The sequence below is a fragment of the Chenopodium quinoa genome, unplaced genomic scaffold (genome assembly GCF_001683475.1).
Source record: "Chenopodium quinoa cultivar QQ74 unplaced genomic scaffold, ASM168347v1, whole genome shotgun sequence".
Classification (NCBI taxonomy): domain Eukaryota; kingdom Viridiplantae; phylum Streptophyta; class Magnoliopsida; order Caryophyllales; family Amaranthaceae; genus Chenopodium; species Chenopodium quinoa.
The window spans coordinates 92619-99415 of NW_018744249.1; the positions used below are offsets into that span (position 1 = coordinate 92619).

General features: G+C 38.3%; 1 pseudogene; it reads right to left on the bottom strand.

Annotated features, from left to right (window-relative positions):
- Positions 1-1085: 1085 nt before the first annotated feature.
- Positions 1086-5366, bottom strand: LOC110694821 (annotated as a pseudogene).
- Positions 5367-6797: the final 1431 nt, after the last annotated feature.

Below are 6797 nucleotides of genomic sequence, written 5' to 3' on the forward strand. Positions count from 1 at the left end.
AGTACTTCTAAGCTGGCTTTACATGAGTCTGTACCGCCTCTTAAGAAGAAACGGTCTACAGCCGAAGTTGAGGTCTATTCAGACTAAGACAGTGGTGATGACTTTAATGTCGAAACCTATGTGGCCCCAGACGCGTCACTCAGAACCAGGCGCACCCGTCCCATGGAAATAAGGGAACGGGGCAAAGAGCAAGCCGGTCTGAGTTAGCCAACCAGACAACCGTCACGAAAACCCCAGGCGGCAGAAGGCGCAGCCCCAGTTACTAGAGACGAACTCATGAAATTCATGACAAGTTTTAAAGGGGAAATTAAGGACCTAATCAACAAGAAGACGACTTGCTCCAACAGGGGTCAGTCGGCCAAGAAACTTTTTCCCTTAGGGAAGAAAAAGCCGGTCAAGGACTGTGTGCCTACTCCGCATCCTAAACCAAAGGAGGGGAACTGGCCCTTGATTGATCTATCCGAGATCCGATTCCCTGAAACAGGGAAGAGGAAGGCCATCTGGCGTGTTCAGCCGGACGTATCAAATAAGACTTATTCGGATGCCCGGATGTTAACCCAGCAGAAGAAAAGTCAACAATTCACTACTACATTTTTGACCTATTGCAACCCTCATTTCCGTTGCATTAGGCGTCAAAATCCGTGGCATTAGGCCTAATGCAACGGCCACGTACCGTGGCATCTGATGGCGTTGCAATAGGTCTAATGCAACGACATATGACACCTAATGCCACGACATCAATGATCCGTTGCATTAGATCAACACCTGATGCAACAACAACATTATTGCCGTGGCATTAGCTATAATATCTAATGCCACGGTTTCCTATACCTAATGTCACGGTTCCCTATACTATAATTCCACGGTTCCCTATACCCTAATGCCAATAATAATAATAATAATAATAATAATAATAATAATAATAATAATAATAATAATAATAATAATAATAATAATAATAATAATAATAATAATAATAATAATAATAATAATAATAATAATAATAATAATAATAATAATAATAATAATAATAATAATAATAATAATAATAATAATAATAACAACAACAACAATAATTAAGACGATTAAATTGGAATTTCATTAATATAAATTGAAGGTTTGTACATTATTGCCCTTAAAGGGAAAAGTTACAAAATCAAATTTCACTAATTAAATTAATTGAGAAAACTACAATGACTACAATCTTTGAGAGGTAAGCGACTAACATCAGCAGCTGAACAACAGCAGTAGAGACCAGCAACACAACAAGCTGTCCCAACTGCAACAAGCTCAGCAGATAGCAGCAGCAGCCAGAACCAGGCATGCACAACACCAGGCAGAAAGCAGCACAACAGCTGATTGAACAAAACAGCAACAACTGACAGTGTAGAACAGCAGAAACAGAACAACAACAGTAAAAGGAACAGCTGCAGTAACCAGCCAAAACCAAAACAAGACAGCAACAGAAACTAGGCAACAAGCCAGAAGCAAACAGGGAAAAGCAAGTCTAAACCAGGATGCCTTCTTCAACCCTGCAACAGCTCAGAACAGCAGAGACAGGCAGAAAAAACAACAACAACCAGGCAGCCTAAACCTGAACTAGCAGAGAACCTACACGACAGCAGCCTGCACCCAGCAGCCCCACAGGCAGCGAAACAGAGACCGACAAGCAGCTAGCAGGACCGTCAATAGCATAAACAGCAGCCAGCAACTCACAGATAGAAACACAGAACAACAGAAGCCAGTTACAACTCTTTTTAATAAAAAGAAGATGACCAGATTAACCACTACAAAACTGCAACTCAATCTCATCATAAAAGTTTGCTAAACAACATCTTTAAAACTAGAACATGAACCGTAACAAAGAAATTTTACTCAAACTTTTCATTCAACATTAAGTATCCATAATAAACATTAACATTTTAACACGGGTATGTAAAAAGGAGAGTTATTGCGCAAGTATCGCAACAATTTACTCCAAAATAGTTGAAATTTTCATTAATTATGACCTTTGGACACAAATTAAACAAAATCTGGGTAACATAGGTGACTTCTTAGAACTACTGCTGGAGTGCTGGTACCTATACCTTAAAACCCTTACTTTCCTTTGAGTTTGTAATAGGCATAGAAACAAGAACCGAGGAAGTCGGTGCCTTGACCGAGAATGTTGAACTGAGACCAAAACAAGAGCAAAAGAATTGAATCAGGGAGCCAAAATCAACTATTATTACGCGAAGAGGACATAAATAATAGACTTACCAAGTCAAATGGAAGGCCGCCAAATAAAAGCAAGCCAAGTCAAATTGTAAAAACATCCTATAACATCAGTTATATCATTGCAGTCAGAAACAAGAACCATTTTATTTCATAGCGACAAGTAATAATGCATTGATGTTTGCATTGTAATGACATACCTTCAAGTTGCCACATATAGTCTGTGTGAGTGCTGAATTCAGGGCTGTATTCCAGAACACGGTGTAATTCAAGAAGAATGCCAAGATACAGGAAAGAAACATGACGGCCTGGAAAAAAAATTACCATTAATATGTATTCATTCTGCTTGATTAAAGACATAAGTGAAATGTTGTACAATCATTTTTTTTCGGAGTTACATAAGAATAAGCACCTGAAAGCCGGGGGATGATAAGTGAGGAAAGCTAATCAACTTCTGAAGATCACTTTGTAAGAATGTTGACAGCAACAAAATCGGTCCACATATGATTCGTACAAGATGTTTTCTAAAACACTTGAAATTACACGTTCTCTTAAACTAACTAGGGATATCAACTCAGTCTAATGAATACAAGATGCTATGTTAGGAGCACATAAAATTATTTGTCCTAATACATACTGTTGCACCACATGAGGCCAAATGTATTTAGGCCACTAGATTTTCCTAAGAAAACGATTAGATTGAATTAAATGGAAGAAATATAATATGAAGGCACTGAGAAACAAAGAAGATTGTGGTATGAAAAAGCGATATGTATGCTACCAAGACGAGCTATTGAGGTCAGATAGACTGCGGTACAAAGATTTGATAAGAGCACAACATCATAGCTATAGAAGTCGAATGTGAGGTCTCGTGCTCCAGCTATAAATGCACCAAGTATGATGATAGCCACACTGATAGATCCCTTGGAAAATTTTACGAAAGATGATATTAGCAACTTAATAAACATCTCATTTGCTCAACTCGATCTAATATCAATAAAAAGTCTGGTTTTCAAACCTCATACATAAATTGCGGGCAAGAAAATACGCTATTAGTAGAAAGCTTTACTTCTAAATACATAATGATGATGAAAAAATAAGTCTGAAAAGGGCTAATGAGAGTCAGATTAGTTCAAATAAGGACTTTTCAGGTAATAATGTAAGAATGAGTACAAAGCTGCAAGAAACCGATTTATTTACCTGCCAAGAACACGGAGTGAATACTTTTGACGTGCCACTAGATACTCGACCACCATAGTAAAAGCCACAGTTGTACGCCTCAGAGTTGTGTACATAGGAACATTTACACCACGAACAGATTCCATCGAAACCAGCTTTATTTCATGGAGTATGCCAAGAGAATTCGACAACATTAATTACTTCTGGAATCTTAATTACATACATAGTGACTATATTAGACAGAAGATATACCGTGAATAGCAAGTATGAGAACGCGAGAGGCAGGGTCTGAACTAATGTCTTGAAGGGTACAATAATGATTGGATTGTCAAAAGTTTTGAGCGATTTATCATTTGTGAATGAAATGATCTTCCAATGTCTCATTACGTAGAGAAAAAAGCACGAGCATATTAACTGTAAACCAAGGTTCAGAGAACGAATTAGTTACTAAACAATCAAGCAAGTAGCTTAGAAGATTAACACCATTTAGCTAGTAGACAGCCAAACCATGCATAAGGATAAAGCCTAAACTAATAGCGAGAATAATGCCACATATAAAAGCTAACATAACAAAAAGTTACGGTTCATACTCTGGCATGGTTCCCTCAGCTGGCTTGTCTAACTTTACACCTGTTTGATTGAAAAAAAAAAATCTAAGAAGACCGGGATCAAGTTGGTTGGCTATGTTCTGTACTGCTTCACCAGGTTTCTTGGCCGTTGACATTGAAAAACTTAGAGCTTATAGAGTCTAGAGTAAATAAAAGGTGAAAGACAAAGGTTTAAGTTTGTTAAACTGATCAAATCTAGCTACTGAACCTTGCTGTATTTCTAAGCATGTTATTCTACATTTTCAATAGGCAAAGTAAGTTAAGCAGAAATGCTATAGTATGATAGATCACTTTCCTAGTGAACAACTTCCATAAATCCGGTTGACACACCAAAGCATGAGACATTGATAGCGCCCAAGTGCCATTGCCTTAATTCACATTGAAGAGAAAAATTAAGAATCTACTAAGACTACTATCAATCTATCATTGGCTCTTCATTATCCAAATCAAAGGGTGAAAAAAAGAGGAATTACATAAAGCCGAGGAAATCGGGTTTGGTTTTCAAGCAATTACGACCCTTTATTTCATTTTTTTTAAAGAGGGGAGTGTTAAGAAGGAGAGCAGTGGAAGATCGGTAATCATAAGAGAATATGCATGCTGTGAAATAAAACATTCACCAAAAAGAAAGCCACAGAACTAGTACAACCTAAAGCCAAACATACACTAAACAACTAAAGTTAAAAAAGATACTACGAAGAAAACTACAAGGTATTAGCCAAAAAGCAGAACCTGTAGGTTCCAGCATACCAACTGCGCATGCACCTACTTCCAAAGACTCAATAATGGGATGGTGGGATGCAATTAGCTCACAAAAAATTCAATGATCTCGTCAGCCAATACATTTAGATCAATTGAATAGTAAAGAATAAAAAAATTGGAGCAGAATCAGGAAAAATGAAAACACAAAAATTTAAACAAAAACGCAAGGAAACCATAAATAAGATAAAAAAAAAATGTATTACTACGGTAAGACTGTAGATCAGGAAGAGTATCAAGAAGATTGCTCACCTTAATCATTCTCTTTCTCTCAATCAAACCAGCAAAAATGCAAAATTAATTTAACAAAATTGATGACATCAGAATTATTGAAGCAATTACTTACGAAAACCCTAATTAAACAAATACTAGCACAATTTTTGAGAAATTATAGCATTTAACAATTAAATCGAGCCATTTTCAACAAATTATACTTGAATAAATTTAATTATTTCAAAATACATACCAGTAACTTGAGATTAATGAAGTGCAGCGAGAGAGGACTGGGTTTGGAGGTTAAAGATGTAGGGTTCGGAGTCGAAAGGAGGGAGAAAGAGGTCGTTCTTGAACCATAAAGGGTTCAATCATAGATTGGGTCGCCGAAGAGGTCGGTGTATGAGCGGGGTGGTGGTGCAGGCGGTGGTTGCGCCATTGCTAGATTAGACGAAGCCATTGTTGGTTGTTTTAAGGTCTGGGTTTTAAAGCGGATGCAACAACTACGACAAAAACTTACTCCTTCTCATCTACTGTGAAAATATGAGAATCTGAGAAAATGGAGAAAATTGGGAAAATGGTACTGTGAAAATGGTACTCTATAATCAATTAAGGTGAGAATGGGGAAAATGGAGAAAAAGGGGAAAATGGTATTGTACGTGAGAATTGTGAATAGAGGGAAGCAAATTAAAGACACTTGTTGTTCAAAATATTTTGTTAAAAAAATAGAGGGAAGAAATGCGCGCTTTTAAATTTTTCATGATACAACACTTACCGTTGCAATAGCTCTTACTTTTGTTAAAATAGCTAGGCTATTGCAACGGTTCTTTAGAGCCGTGGCAATATCTCTACCTCTAAGAACATTAGTGTTAAATCCGTGGCAATAGCCTACTCTATTGCAACAACATTTAAAATACCGTTGTATTAGCCTTTATTAGGCCGTTGCATTTGGTCAAAAATTTAGTAGTGATTGTCTGAGTCAGCATCAACGTCGACTTACCCAGACAGCTATCAAAATACCTCAATGAGGTATTCGAAATCAAATCGAGAGAGTCAATCAGGCGGCTTATCCATTCGCACTAGCCCTTAGATAATCCATTCGGCCTCGTATGCGCCTCAACAACCATACATGCCGTATGGACAACCATACATGCAGCCGGCCCTCTTTGGGGGTCAAGCGGCACAGAATGTCCAACCATTGGACTGGCAGCTTTGTCTGCTCAGACTTGGAGAACAACCTTCTACGTTCTCAAAGGAGATAACCGAGGCGGCACAACCGGCCAAGGTTAAGGATGTGTTGGTGGGTACTTATGATGGTACCACCAACCCTGAAGACAATCTCATGGCTTACACCAACCTCATGTACTTACAGGGGTTGGATGATGCCACCTGGTGCCGATGCTTCCCGGCTACATTGAAGGGCATTGCCTAACGATGGTTTGGCATCCTACTAGCCGGCTGCATTAATAGCTTTAAGACGCTTGCGTACTTGTTTACTTCAAACTTCTATATGAACATCCCTGCTAAGAAAACAAGTCTTGACTTGGGTGCAATACAGCAGGAAGATAGAGAAAGGCTAAGGTCCTATTTCAGGTGGTTCAATCTGATGAAAATTCATATTCAAGGGCTGTCTGACGAAGTGGCTTACACAGACTTCTTTAATGGTCTGAAGGATGGGTCGAATTTTAAGTTCTACCTCGTCTGAAAGAGGGTTGCTACCCTCCAAGAAGCTCTGATGGAGGCAGAAGCCTATATACATGAAACTGAACTTTGCGCCATTAGTAAGCAGTCGGGCCCTAAGAAGTCTGACAGAAAAAAGAGTCGGCC